This window comes from Apteryx mantelli, chromosome Z (genome assembly GCF_036417845.1).
Source record: "Apteryx mantelli isolate bAptMan1 chromosome Z, bAptMan1.hap1, whole genome shotgun sequence".
NCBI classification, from domain to species: domain Eukaryota; kingdom Metazoa; phylum Chordata; class Aves; order Apterygiformes; family Apterygidae; genus Apteryx; species Apteryx mantelli.
In genome coordinates, this window is record NC_090020.1 from 38,876,106 (window position 1) to 38,891,350 (window position 15,245).

At 43.4% G+C, this 15,245-nt stretch overlaps 1 protein-coding gene across 6 annotated transcripts in view; it reads left to right on the forward strand.

The window, feature by feature from the left end:
• MARCHF3 (membrane associated ring-CH-type finger 3) overlaps positions 1-15,245 on the forward strand; it is an 88,002-nt gene that overhangs the window by 6,872 nt on the left and 65,885 nt on the right. The window contains exon 1 of one of the 6 annotated variants that reach the window (XM_067315572.1): positions 4,766-4,842. The exons of 4 other annotated variants lie outside the window; for them this stretch is intronic. The gene's annotated coding sequence lies outside the window, so the exon portion shown is untranslated. Of the gene's footprint in view, positions 1-4,765; positions 4,843-5,240; positions 5,332-15,245 lie in introns of those variants that run through there. One more of the 6 variants, XM_067315573.1, reaches the window with a different exon arrangement.

Here is a 15,245-nt window from a genome sequence, read left to right on the forward strand (position 1 = left end):
TATAAAAGCTTTGTAATAGATAGCTATGACATATAGCACTTTTCAGCCATAGTTCTTCAAGTGCCTTTCAGAATATACCATTATCATTGCTAAGATACTGAGGACACAGGTCATGTGGACTTGCCCCATTTCCCAGTGTGCATCACTGACAGAGGCTTGAATAGTCATCAGAGAGCAATTTTCCTTTGTTTTATTTTTAGTAAGGTCTGTTTTGGGGAAAAAAATTGGAAACCAAAACCAGACTTCTTAATCATACAATAGATGATAAATCCCTTGTTCCTTATTCATTCAGACTGGGGCAGTTTTCTTTTATAGCTAGTGCCAAGTTTTCTTCCTTTATTTTGTAAAGTGAATGATAAGAGAATTTTCATAATAGCTTTTGTCTATGGCCTAGCCTTTATCAGTGAGATAGAGGTTTTCCATTAGTTTTGGCTGAGTTCTGTTTGCATATAATGTAGTGAGAAGGGGTGACTGCCTCTTCTTCCAACTCTTCCTGCCTAGGATCAAAAACAATCCTGCATTGTGCATGCCCCAGCCCATTCTCCTTGTCAACATAAGTGGCAGATTTAGGTGTGCGAGGAAGGTCATTGTAGACCAATGTGCATGCAGAGGGCCTAGATTCTAGAAATTGGGAAATTTCTACAATATAGAAAGCTCTTTTTCAACCAAACATCTTCAAACCCACCCCATCTTTCCAAAGCCATAAAACATATTTAGGGGATATAATGCCAAAACCTTCCAGACGTATCTGAGAAGATGTTACTGTTCTCTTTTAAGGGAGGGGAACCCCTCTTCTCATCAGTTTAGATGCAAAGACAGGAAGTGGAAACATCTGAATTTGGAGCATTGGTGGCAGACCTCAGGTAAGAAGCTGCTATAATCATTTCCAGATGGAAACACTGCAGGACAAGGTGACTGTGCAAAGGGCTGCCACTTCATTTTGGCCCACAGGTGCCACTGCAGGCTTCTCATTGCAGAGTTAGGTTGCATTAAGGTTGCAAAATACGTTATTCCCCTCTCTGTTACATTCACTAGTTCTCCCTGGCAAATACTGAAACTAAAAACTCCAGCAGGGTATCAGTTCTTCTGAAGCCAGCCTCTCTGCTCAGTGGAAGAATAATTTGTTCAATGACTAAGATTTCACATGTTCTAAGTAGATCAGAAGGAAATGTTTCAGAGTCATCTTCCATTTCCCTGACATTAGCAGTCCTAAAAATTGTAATGTGAATTTGTGGTCCCATTGGCAAAAATTATATTAACCTCAGTGGGACCAGAATTTTGCCTCAAATAGTTAACTATTTCCAATTTCCTTTGATATTTTGGGAGACTGAGCAAGTGACATTGTGACTTAGCGTAACTAGCAGATGTGCCACCCTCATCTTCCAAAAACAAGAAGGGAAATATCATATGTAAAATTGAGTGGTTTTTCTTCTTTTTGTATATAATAAATACAGCAGACTCCCAGCACATGCATCTCTAATCACATGTGTTAAAGTGCAACTTTAAAATGAGAAGGCATATGCCCCTGCTGCATATATATTTATGGAGGCATATGCAACTTTGTGAAAACTGGCAATTTATTTTTTTGACAGTGAATGTTGGCAGGAATGCAAAGCCCCATAATGTACTATCTCTATAATGTAAAAAGAGCTTGAATACATGAGGAAGGAACTTATTTCCTACTTCTGCCCAACTGAAAAACACACACACAATGCCCTATCTTCCTCCAGTAACTATAAATAACAAATACCTACCAGGCTTACTTGCTTATATATACTACTTCTCCAACAATTTGTGTGTTTAAATTGCAGACACTCCATAGTAGGGTTTATCTAGTATAGCACTTCTAGCACAGTGTGCTCCCAGTCCAAATTGGGTCTGTCCAAAGACTCCTGGTTCCTTAAAAACACATTTTCCATAAAGCATAGAACCCTTTTGATTCCTGGCTTCTACACTGGCTTCTACACCTATTAGCATCTAATTCCCAGAGTAACAAAAATAAATGAATCTTTATGTAGACTCAGCTGATTCTGAAAGGTATGAAACTCTATTTCAGCCTTGTGCATGCATTTATCTTTAAGCACATGGTCATCTATATTAGCTACAAGTGCAGCAACATGTGGAAGCAAACACAGGCACACGTGCAAGTGTTTGCAAGATCATAGCTCATATTTTTGCTCAGTGACAGCACCAGTTTCTAGTCAGCTTTGTTATACTGTACCTGCATGACATGGGCTTTCTACCACCTCCTGCTAGCGAGAAGCTTCTGTCCCATCCTTGTGAATAGTCGCTGGACCTTCAGTGCTCAAACCTGAGTTTCTGCTGGGCAGGGCGGGAGCTGTGGCATACACCTCAACAGGAAGGATCAAGGAACAGCCATTAGGGAACTCAACTGAATACACTGACTTGTGCTTCCCTGGCGAAAAAACACCCTCTGCCCTCTACCCTCACCTCTCATAGCATTTCAAATCAAACTCTAGTTCTTGGTCTTTGTCTTCAGGTTAAAAATGGCACATACTCAGGATATCTGGAAACTGTGGAAGACTGCAGAGAACAGGTACACTCTTGTAATTCTCCAAAAAAAGTAAAGTGAGTTTGTCCAGGAGACAAACATTTTCAGATGTCTATTTTGACTGTGAAATGAACTGCAGGAACTAAGGCTACTCAAACCTTCCATGTTTTTCCTTGATAGTGCCTTCTGGACTGTATATGATTGATCAAAACTACATAGACAAAATATAAAATAAATCCCCTCCAAACATATGCACACACAAATCTTCCTGAAAGCAAGACACAACTACACCCACTTCTCCTGAGGAGAGGATTAAAGAACAGCATGTGACATGCATTACTGGAATACATTTTAGATACTATGGTGATGAGTGTATATAGACTAGAACTGTCAAGTTTAATTCTAGGATTTATTATAGGGCATATATTTTTAGCCTGTCTCCTAAAGAAATGAGACTTGGACCATATAACTACCTGTCAGCCCAGTTCTTTCCCTTCCCTTCTCCCCTTCCTCTCTGACACCTTCCCAGGAGCTTTTGACCCAGTGACCAGTTTGATAAAGGGGTCAAAAACTGGGCATAAAGCTATTGCATTCCTATGAGTTTGCTGAAGATCTGCTTTCAGGAAGATAACAAATCTCTCCATCTACTTCCCACACTGGGGAATATGCAATTAAGCCATCATACATTTTGGCCAGCTGGTGGCTCCCAAGCAACCAGCAGAAATGTCTGGCTGTAACATTTAACATCTCTCATCCAGAAGGGTATCAGAGGAAGTGTGCAAAGGAGCTATGTTGCTGCATCAGGGGGAAGTTTATGGTTATTTCATAAACTCCCCAACCTATTGGTGACCAGGCTCATTAGTTTTGTTACTCACAAACTACTTGTTTAGTTGGAGACCTAATGCCTGAAAATGGAGATACAGCTTTAAAATTCAGATGCTTTAAAAAAAATGCAATCAGAAACCATATTTATACATGCGGATTTGATACATGTCTAGGTCTATGTGCACATTTAAGCTTCTACCCTAGGAGCTGAGGCATCCATTTCAATAGGGTCTACATAGTGGTAAGCATCTGTCACTGCAAATCCAATTGCAAAACCAGATCCTAAATGATTTTATTAATGTTCCTATTCCAGTGAACACCTACATTTCTGCTTAATTTAATTCACCTGCATACTCCCAAGGTTAACTGAGTGATTCAAATAACCAGAGTTAGGCTCTCTTCTTTTATTTTAATATACAAATAGCACCTGTATACAGCTTCCATTTTCACCTGGAAGAGCAGCAGTGTTATCAGAGGCTAACACACAGTCAGGTGCAAAGCTAGATTCTTTTTCCAGTTGAACAGAAAGCAAACCAAGGACAAAACCTCCAGATAATTAGACTCCTACATAAAAAACACTAAGATATACTTGAATTTTGCTAGAAATGTATTAAGAGAAAAAAGTTACAAAAATGCAGCAATATGGATATTATCTCAACCCTGCAATGTTCATTTAGTTTTGAACATGCAAACCAAGTTTTTGGGGGAAGGACTACTAAACTGAGTACTATACATATACAAAAAAAATTTAGCTTTTAATCGTACAAGATTTCTTCAGGTCTCCTTTAGATTAGTCATTGCTAGCTTAGGGAACCTGGAACTGTCATTTTTAGATACAGCTCTAACTCGGTTTCAACTTCATTTTCACAGATATCAATACAAGCTTCGCAAGCCCACAGATACAGCATGCTTCAGAGAAACTTTCTCTAGGACTGCTGAGAGCAGATATTTTGAGGTTTTTAACTCCTTTGCAACAAGAAACTGCTGGGAGGGATTTTTTTTTCCCTCGGTTTTAGTCCGGACGTAGGTCTAGCACCGTTCCCACGAACACCAGAACACGCAGCCTGCGTTAATCCCTCCAGCGCTGCCTCCCTGCCCGAGCCCCGCAGCGGCAGAGCGCCCAGACCCCGCGCGCTTTGCTGCCCCGGCCGGGGCCGGGGCCCCCGCACTGCGGCGCGGAGCCGCCGCCGCCGCCGCCGCCGCCACCGCCGGGCCCCGGCCTCCCGCTGCCGGGCTCGCGCCCGCCGCCGCCGCCGCCTTTGTCTCGCCGCCGCCGCCGCCGCCGCGGGGCCGGGCGGGGGGCGGGCTCGCACCGCCCCCCCTCGCTGCCGCCGCCGCCGCCGCCGCCGCCGCCGCCGCCGGGCGGGTCAATGAGCGGCGCGCGGCGGCGGCGCGCGGCAACCTCCCGCCCGGCCGCCCGGCCCCGCGGCGGCGGCGGCGGCGGCGCTGCCCCGCGGCGGGGCGGGGCGGAGTGGGGAGGGCGCGGCGCTGTGCGGCGGCCCAGGGTGAGTGCGGTGGCCGCGAGGGGGGAGCGCCGTTTGGGGCCGAATATATAGGGCGGGGGTGGGGGGAACCGGGCCGGACCGGAGCGGGGGCATCCCGCGGTGTTTCCGTGCCCGTCGCACGGTGCGCACGATGCCCCACACTTACTTTCTGCGGGCGGGGCAAGTTGCGCCCTCTTGCCGCTGCGTCGCTCCGCACGGCTGCGATCCCGCGCAGAGCCCGGCCCCGGCGCGCCCGCAGCTCTCCCGCCGCTGCCCCGGGGCGCCGCGCCGCGCCGCACGGCTCCGAGGGCGGCGGGAGGGCGGGTGCGCAGGCAGCGCCCGGCCCTGCGGTGCGCGGCGCGCCTGCCCCGCCGGCCGCCGCGCACGGCCCCGGTGAGCGCGGGCCGGCTTAATGCAAGGCGGGCGGTGGTGGACTCGCCGCTGTCTTCACGCGGCTTCACGGGAACGGAGCTCTTTGAGTGTAAGCCAGCCGGAATAGGTGATGAAGTGGTATGTTCGCTTCGTTGCGGCTTCTGGTTGTAGCTTTTTGCTTATTTATTTTTGTTTGGTTTGTGTTTTGGAAGGGCGCTTGAGAGTCCGGATAAATGAAATAGGTATAATTAGACGCAGACAAAAATGGCTAGCTCTGGGAAGTACTTTATCTATACTGGGATGAATTATTACTTCTTTTTTTTTGGTTGTTCATATTTCTGAAGTGTAATTTTAACTCTATGATCAGAAAAAATTGCAGTAGCAATAGTAAAATGTGTGGATTAATTAAAGTGACTGTTCTAGCTAAAGATTCTTCAGTAGAATTAAACTCTCTAGCTATTAGAATTAAGGTTTCTTCAGGATTTGTTTAAAAAAAGGAAAAAACACAATTCTTCAGAGGTCATAGCAAACCCTGACCATCTGAGATTCAGCCTTGGCACTTCATATCCTTTTTCTTTTCTATTTTTTTCTCTTTTTAATAGCTGGGGATTGCATGGCTCTTTGCAGATATAAGGAATTATGAAACTGCTCAATAATAATGTCCACATATGTCAGAAGAGTTTAACTTTCAATGTCAACAAGTTTCTAAACTTAATTTTAACCCTGTGTCTCACTCATCTTTAGACATAGGTCTGATAATACTGTGTATGCAGGAGGTATGCAGAGTAATCTGGCAAACTCTGGCTGCACATTCTAGCTGTTTCAAAGTTATGAAACCAGTGAACACAAGGGATACTCATCTATCAGAAGTGACTTTTTTGACAGGGATATGTACAGCCCATCTGATGCCCACTGAAATAACCAGAAAACTCTCACTCATGACTCACATCTGTGGGCTTCAGATCAGGCTGTTGGTGCCTGGTATTGGAAACTGTCCGATGTTGATCCGGCACAGAGTACTCCCATAGACAAACCTTGTGCAATCCCTACGGATTTAAAGGGAAGGATGAGGTGTGGAGCAGACAACAACTAGTGAGATTATGGCTCGATTTCTCTAAATATATTCGACAATTAGAAATAGTCTGAGATAGGCTTTTTTTTTTTAGGGTTTTAAGTGTTGTTGACCTTTAATTAATTGGTAATGACTTAGTCTGTAGCTGTCTATTAGGTTGATGAAGCAACCAACTTGTTTTTCTGGGTTAATGGCTATTGTGAGAGTACCCTGGGTGTACAATGCCTGTTTGGAAACTTTCAGATGATGGACTGGTTGAATGCAGTAGGTACAGGCTTACTCGGGTAATAACCTCATTTTGGAACATAGGGATTAGTTGGTTGCCAGATTTCTAAGCCTAGAAGGAGCGTTTTTCTATCATCTGTTTTATCTCTTGCTTAATATAGGCAGTAGAATTTCACAAGTAAATTCTGTACTGAGCCCATAACTTCTGTGTGGCCTTCACTTGTTGTTAAAGGCAGGCTCCATCCAGAGCAGGAGTTCAAGCGTGTCTAAAACTGCCTCACGGCTCAAAGGTTTGAGCCCTAAATGAGTGGGTAATATCTACTGCTTCAAATATCTGTAATTAGGATGAGAGTTATTTTGGTCTATCAAAATATAATTTTGTACATAATGCTTATTAAAATGCATCAGCATAATTATACTTCTTGTGGCCTACATACTGGCAGAGCCTCCTTCTCCTCTCAGCATGAGGATGAAACACTATTGAATGAAGAGGTAGACATGGCTCCTCAAAGTGACTTAAGACTTTGCTTGGAGAAGGGTCTTTCTCCTCTCTGATCAGTGGTGCAGATGCATACCCTGCTTGACAGCCATTGTGCTTCCTGTGAGATGGAGCTTCTCAGAGGGTTGCCACTATTTTTCCCTCTTGGATGGACCTTGCCTTAGAATACGCTTCAAAGTTACCAGGCTGATGTAACACAGTGTCTCTGAGCAGCTAATTAAGACTGGGAGCATGTCGAAATGGCATAGGGCAGTGAGTGCTCTGATGCCCAAGAGAGCTCCTTTGGTGTTAGCACAGGTAACTAAAGCAGGTATGATAGCACATCCTGCTTTTTAGCTGCAGATTTCCTTCTAAAATTCCTCCCTCCACCACTAGTTAGGTGCAGATACCAACATTCAGGACCCTGTCCAGGATGAGTCAGTCTGTCTGCAGTGAGACAGCTGGAGCGTAGGGAGGGATGTTACTTATTTTGCATCCTTCTTTGACACTGCTAGAGTTGGATTAGCTCTAAATGTTTCATATGCAGCTGCAGACCAATATTAAAGAGGTAACAGTGACTGTACAACAAGGACCTCTAGCAGAGTCATGAGGGCCAAATATTACAGAGTAGTGTTACAGTGCTGGGAGGGGGGTAACACTGCCTATACAAGAGACAAAAGGAGTAAACATGGAAAATAAGGGGGAGTCTGGGAGAAAGTTTTCAAGCTTGCTCAACCACTCTTCCCCGTGGCTGAGGGCCGGTGTGGTGTGTGAAGGAATTAGGACCTAGTGGAAAGGAAAAAGCCAGTGCTGCTTGCCTGATCCGCTGGCTGCAGCGCTAGGTAGAGACAGGCAACCTCAGGTACTGGCTGTGCTTTTGCCATGGTGATACTGATTTTCACACTGACTAATTTATCTTCTGTACTACTCTGCCTAGACTGCTTCTGGTGCCCAAACTGACTCATTCAACTCAGTCCTAATGTGTACGTTACACTATGCTGCGAAGCGGAGCTGCATTGAAGAACATTATAAGGAAAAATGGGAGGGAAAGAGAAAACAGTGAAGACAGTGGGGAAGAGAGGAAATCTGGCATGTTGCTACTGAAACGTGGCTTATCTAAAAGGAAAATCAGTGTATGCTCTGCTCCCTCTCTGCCAACACATTTCAGAATTTCTTCCTTCTCTGCAGTAGATGTAGTAATCCAGCTCTTTCAAAAAATATGCATAGCATTAGAAACTACATCTACAATTGAAAACACGTCTGGCAGTTGTATAGCTGTTCTTTGCAATTAGTTTTTCCCTAGGTCCCTTGATACAAACCTTAGAGGCTTTTTTGCCAACCTTTTGAATGGATTCATCCTCAGACTGGCATTGATCGAATGATGTATTACCCCGAAGATGACTCCAGCTAACCAGAACAAGCCCAGAAGAGCCATTGTGGGCATCCTTCATTTAAAACAGAACATAGATTATGGAGTGAGGAAAAGAAAGTGAGAGTGTTACAGCAGTACACACAACAGATTTCCAGTGCTGAGGGGGTGTCTTCCTTTCCTGCTGAAAGTTGTCAGGAAGAAATACTGCTGCTGCTTAGAGCCACAGTATTAGAGGGAGGAAAAATATTAATGAGACTGTGCAGGAAGGCTTGTCACAAAATCGAAGTACTGAAAATCACCAAGGTGATAATACAAAGTAGAACACTTATCAAGGAATTCTAGCTATACCCATATGTCATCCTTGCTATGGCAGTCCACCGTGTGCTGTAGTTATTCCTCATTTTCTTTATAATGATGCCCCCTCCCACAGTACAGTGTCTCATATCTCCCTTCCTCTTGATTACTGAACCTACTTTCACATATATATAAAATAAGAGGAAGGAAAAGAGTTAGTAACTCTCACTTCGCTCTCTCTTAAGCTTCATGCAAAGCTCTCTAGACCACAATTAATTATTAATTCCAATTATATTTTGTGTCTTGAAGATATTGATGATATTTTCAATTCCAGAATGATGCCTTTCCAATTTCCTTTTTTTTACTGCAGCAACAAAGCCAGCAAAGCTCTTAAACACAAGCCTATTTTTAAGCCTGCCAGCAGTCCCTTTGACTTAATTCAGCTGAATGGCCTGGGGTGGCTAAGGGCAGTCATTTAGTATAAAACGCTGGCTGGCCTGATGGCAGTCTAAGTTGTTGTGGTTTTGTTGGCGTTTTGCAGGGGGAGCAGGGAAGGAGAGAAGGAGGAGTTGTTTAACTCTGTTTCTTGCTGGAGACTAGCTTGTCTCTGCCATAGCTCTTCTGTGTAAATTCTCCAAGCAGGGACATTTGTCATATTAAAAATTCTGATATCTTGATACTTCTTTCTGTTCTGAAACCAAAGGCTTTAGTGGAAAGGAAATTCTAAAAATTTCACCTCAGAAATTTCAGAACATTTTGTTTTGACGTTTCTAAAGTGAAATATGTAGTTTCCAAACTTTGCATTTGAGGTCAGCACTAACTCCTGCGTCCATCTCGGCCCAACATGGTGCTGCCAGCCCTCTCGGGTGTCCCCTCGCAGCAGCGCTCCTGAGCAGGGCTGCCTCTCCCATGGGGCACTGCCATCCCAAAACTTGGGTACTCACAGATTAAGGGTGCCCAGAAACTAAATGCTGAGATTCAGACTAAGACTGGAAACAAAATGCTTCGTGAAGATCTTCCCAATACAAGGATCTGGCAAAATGCATGGTGTCCTGTAGGAAAGCTTTATTCTGAAAACCTCCATTTTTGACAAGAATATCATTCATTCAAAATAGTTTTACCAGACCTTATTCATTCTCACTGAAAAATCTGAAGAACATCATTTTAAGATGAAATCTATAGTAGTTGCACCCGCACAACACTTAATTATAACAAAACCAGATGTTAAGTTTGTCTCACGTATGGCTGTTTCTGGCCTGGAATAAGTCTATATCCCCACTCTTACTGCCTTAGCATCTTTCCACATTTCCCTTTCTTAGCCTTTTCTGTCTTAAGCTCTTGCACTTTCCTGTTTCTCCATATAGCTGCTTTACCTTACACTTTTTCTTCCCTTGTCAGCCTCCCCCTCCAACATGTAGGTGGTAGTGACAGTCTGTTTGCCTCCATCACTGTTCTGCTTTTGTGTTTTCCTTTTCTCCACTCAATGCCTGTCTGACCACTCTAAACAGTTCAGGGCAAGGATTTAAATCATCGTTCTATATTTGTACAATGCCTCATGCAGTAGAGCCCCATGAGTGCACTGCTGCAGTAATCATGGTTAATGGTGATATATCTTAGACTATGACAAGGAGATTAATAAAGTGGATAAACTTCCATGTGAAAATTTTCTGTTTCCCCTCATTTGGTATTGATTGTCAGTGGTCTTCCCTTCTCAGCAGTGTGCTTTCTTTAAAAAAAAAAAAAAAAAAAAAAAGCTTTATTACGGAGGGAAAATTGCAAACAGAATCATGGCACAGAACTTGTGTTTGGAACTGTTGAATGATATGAACAGCTATTCAATGCCCAAGAAATTTCTACTTGCAAGGTATGAAACAGGAACGGGACAATTAGGCTTGGCACCATGAACTGACTGGTGTCTTTTTCTACATCCCAGCAAAGAGGGCTTTTGAGGGTGGGAAATGGACTTTTAGAACAGTTTACATGAGGAATGTCTTCTTCCAATGATACAGAGAAAGGAATGAGCATACATGGAATATAAGCTGATGGAGAAACTGGTAGAAGATGCTTATACCACAAGAGCAACCTAGGGCTGTCCTTTAATCTCTTCCCTACAAAACCCTTGTTTTGCTGGGATGGAGCCAGTTTTGAAGCTTTGTGGAATGCTGAGTGTGCCAAGCTCAGCACCATGCTCTGCATTTGTCTCCCCTCACCTTGGGGCAAGGGAGTCATCGAGCATCACCCCCTCTTGGGAATCCTTCACACCATCTCTAGAAGGAAACCCTTCTCCCTTTGGGCCAAGTACTCAGAGAAGTTAAAGCAAACTAGCTCTATCTGAGGCTGGTGACAAGCTTTGCATTCGGTGCCTAGAGGACTCAGAGGGTTGCTTACAGGAAGCAAGGTGGCCCATTGTAAGTGGGAAGGAAGTTTGTCAAAGGAGCTAATCTGGAGAAATGAAGCCAAGGGTGTTCATCCGTCCTCTCTGAGGTCAAGTATCTTCCACTTGTAGTTGGACAGTTGATGCTGAAACCTCTTGCTCTAGCATACTAGACAAACATTTCCCAGAGCAAAAATCATTTATCTTTGCCTCAAGCTTATGCTTCTTCATAGTCACTCTCCAGCAACCAAATGGTTGATTAGTGCTTCTTTGAAATTCAGGTAAGTTGGGGCAGTCAAGAAATAATTATTGATTGACATCCCATGTACTCTGATTCATGTGGTAAGCATTAAAGAGAGAGGATGTTATGTAGACTAGCCCTAGAAATGTGCAGTTGATAAACGACCCTACTCCCATAGTAATTGAGAACTTCAGAAAACTAGCAATATTGGAGATTCAAACCACGAGGGAGAGAAATGTCATTTGTCCCCATGTAATGCATGACAGACAAAGGCAGAAGGAAACTTAGGATACAGCTCCATGTTGGTTTAGATCAGCCTCACCAGTGATGCTATGGTCCTGCCACTTCTGGCCATGTGCACCTGCCTTTTCCTTTGGGCCAGCTCAGGTGCTCAGCTGCCCCTGTGGTGAGCTGGCTCAGGGAAGCCCACCAGCAGAAAACCACCAGTTTTCTAATTTTCTAACAGGATTAGTCTGTAGTTTAGCACCAGAATTGGGTCATTGTAAGTGCCAATGAAAGGGGGAGAACAAGAATCACTAGCAGGATTAAAGGGGAAATGGGAGGGCAAGTAGTTGTAACACTGTCTTAAGGTGGCTTAAATTGTGAAACTACAGCCTGCATGATTTGCTGAGTTTCACTTAGGAAATCTCTATCTCCTGGGAGCTTAGTGCTCTAATCGCTAGCTACACTGTCCTATTCTTACTTTTTCCTCTTAGTAGTGATGCTATTTAAAATTAAGTTGGAGCATGCTGACAAATGAAAAGGCAGTTCTCAAATTTATACTGCTCAGTGCAAAGTAGCGGCTAATAGTGTCATCCATAAGGTAGTCATGGATAAGGCAATGAGAAACTGGCTAGTGGAACTTAATGAACCTTGCCATTTTTTTTAGCCACAGAAAGAAAGACTGTGGCAACAGCCTGGTAGCTCAGATGTACAAGTAACTCAGCTCTGCGAATGGCGGCTCTTTAACGGAGCTGAGCAAGCTCAGGTCCTGGGTGGGGGTTAGGCTGGGAGCAACTGTGGCGTGCTTGAGCTTCTGAATTACTCTTCCAGCCAGTTAGGTTTTGGCCAAACAGAAGTGGAAAAAGCCTTTATTTGCTGGTGAAAACCACAGCTTGCTTAAGGAGTGTTGCCAGTACAGCTGGCGTGTAGGACCTGTGGGCATGGGTACGTCCTGGGTACGGACAGGCATCTGCTCACTCTCCTGGTGCTTGGAGCCGGCACTACTTCAGAAGCTGTACAGCCATATTAGCTTGCAACCCTGCCTAGACTAATGAGTCCTGTCCCTTAGGGTATGCTTAAGGAGTTTTTTGCAGGTAGGGGCAAAATTGCTCTGCCTTTACTCCAGGCTGAAGTAGAGCTATTAGCTCATATTCTCCCACGTGCCAAAAGCCAGTCATACAGTTGCTTGGCTGGGAGCATAGGAGGAGCAAGGTTCCTCTTTGCCTGCAAAAGCTTGTGTAAACATACCCTCCTTTGGAGCCATCACTGCTGGCGGCATCCCATGCTGACCCTGCACTGGAGCTTTTCCAGGCTCCTGCAGCTTGAAGCACCACCAGCAAGTCTGCGTCTGCCTGTGAAACTAGCCTGCCGCTGCAAGCTGTAATGCATTCACCCTTTGGGGAGCGTGAAACCCTGCTAATCTCTTGTCATCTTTGGCTGGACTAATGAAACATAAGGTAAAGGGAGAGGGCAAAAGGCAGCCCCGATCACACGCAGGAGAAGTGACCATTTTACCTGTAACCAAGATGTACTCTTCATATCCCAAATCCATGAAACAAGACTCATGGCATGCCATGCGGTGCATGTATAGGGACACAACACTGAAATATGTAGAGAGCGCTCTACAGTTGTCATGGCAGCCATCAAATTATTTGGAGAGGGATCCCCTGCATGGACACAGAAGTCACTGTCAGTACGTCTCAGCACCTGTGGTAGCAAGACTGGACAAAACCATAACCTGGACTCAAGCATTTTCCTGGGCCCTGCCCCAATGCAAATAAGGTTTTTTGTTGCTGCTGTATTTTCCTCTGGTTGTTTCACTGTGGTATTGTTGGTTTGCTGCTGCCAGACAGATTCTTGCAAGCTGAATTTTAAAAACAGGCCACAACTATGTAACTGTTATTTGATATGTGTGTTGTAACAAATTCTCATCTAACAACAATGCATTTGTTATATTTCATTCCTGATAAGTGCTGATTACTAACATGCTTCTTTCCCAAACAATCAGCTTTCTTTTCTAGTTGTCACTCAGTCTGATTTCCTTATACTGCAAATCAGCATTAACAATATCAGACTCATTCCTGCTGGTGAAATACAGTGCTTGACACTACGTCGTGACATCTCAGAGTACACAGGCAGGACGTCTGACAGACAAATAAGCAGGGGGCAATTTAAAAAATACATCACGGCCAAAGTTTTGTAATCAGTATGGACTGACAAAGAAAACAAGGCATACTTGAAAGAAGTGGTGGCAAAAGCGTCTACAGTATATCAGTCCTTGAATTCATTATTTTCATTAATAGAGGTTATGAACAAATCCGTTCTTGATAACTGCCATGTGGTAGTATGCATGAATACCTGTACATCTTTCGGCTCGTTTGTAATGTTCTTCCATTTTTTAGTAAAATCCTAATTAGGCCTGAACATTGAAAGTATTGTCAGCATAAGAGAACTGTATCAATTTTAAAAATATCTCCATTCATTTTAACAAACTAAAATCATTTTCTGAGAATGCAAATTATTCTTCTGGAAACACTGTTCTAGAAGCATGAATTAGATTTTTACCCTTTTATTTCACAATATCTAGCAGACTGAAACCATTTTTTCTGACTGAGAATAGCAAATGCATTTTTCTAGACTTTGACAAGTGGAGTATTTTCACTTCTCTCCAGATTCCTGAGTGTGTTGCCAAAAATGATTATATATGTCTCTTACCATGTCTGTCAGAGCAGTTTAAGGAACATCCTCTTCTTCATTAAAGTCACAATTCTGGGAAAGTAGAACCGAGTCCTAAACAAGAGAGGAAGAGTTAAAGCCGATTGTCTCAACACATGTATTTTGTGTTATGTATGAGAAAATTTCATGCTTATCATGATTTATTTTATTGCCAAATATCACACTGGGGCAATTTAACCAAAGGCTGTCAGAACATGGTTTAATTTCTGTAGGTTTCCTGGTGAGAATTTACCACCATTAAACATATTATGTAAACAATTTTAAAATGTGGTTTCTTACTGAATGTCATTAGAAAAGGCAGATACTAGAGCACCAGTAATAACAAAATGTTTTTGCTAAAGATGACTTCAGCCTCTATATGCATGCCTGCGTGTTCACGTCTGGTGAGATAGCCCTGTAAAGTCTGACAGGAAAGCATTTTTACTCCACAGGCAGTGTGGGTGGGAAACAGCATGAGCTTATAGAAAATGTATAGCAGAAGCAGTTGCAATTAGAAAGAAACCATAATGGTTACACACACATAGCTGAAATACTTCTGAAGTAATATGAGTGAGTCTTCTCCAGAGCTGGGCATGTGTGAATGCCATGTGTGAATACTGTGCTTTGAAAGCTCTTTTATGATTCACAAAAGCAGCTGCTTTAGAGCTGAAGTGGCCATAGAGTTTTTGAAATACATTTAAATAGGTATATTGCAAGCTGCTCCCATCTGTTTTGAAGATTTGAGAGAGCTGAGTTTTGGGAATGCATTTGTTCAGTGGTAGCGATGACAAGGGAAGTACAGCGCCGTTAGTCGTTCAGAGTGAAGTAGTCCTTTCTCAACTCACTTAAGGTCTGCAGATCACAGCCAGAAAAGAAAATCAAATTTTGAGTAGGCTTTGCTAGATAAGTAATCAATCTAATTTCTGCAAAGTGTTCAGAAAGGTAATTTACAATTAACTGGGTATTTAAAAAACAGAGAGGGAGAGTTCTAAACTAGTTTTTCAGATATTTCTGATAAAAGTTATTAGCACTTAATGCAGTCTTTTAATTTCAGTGATT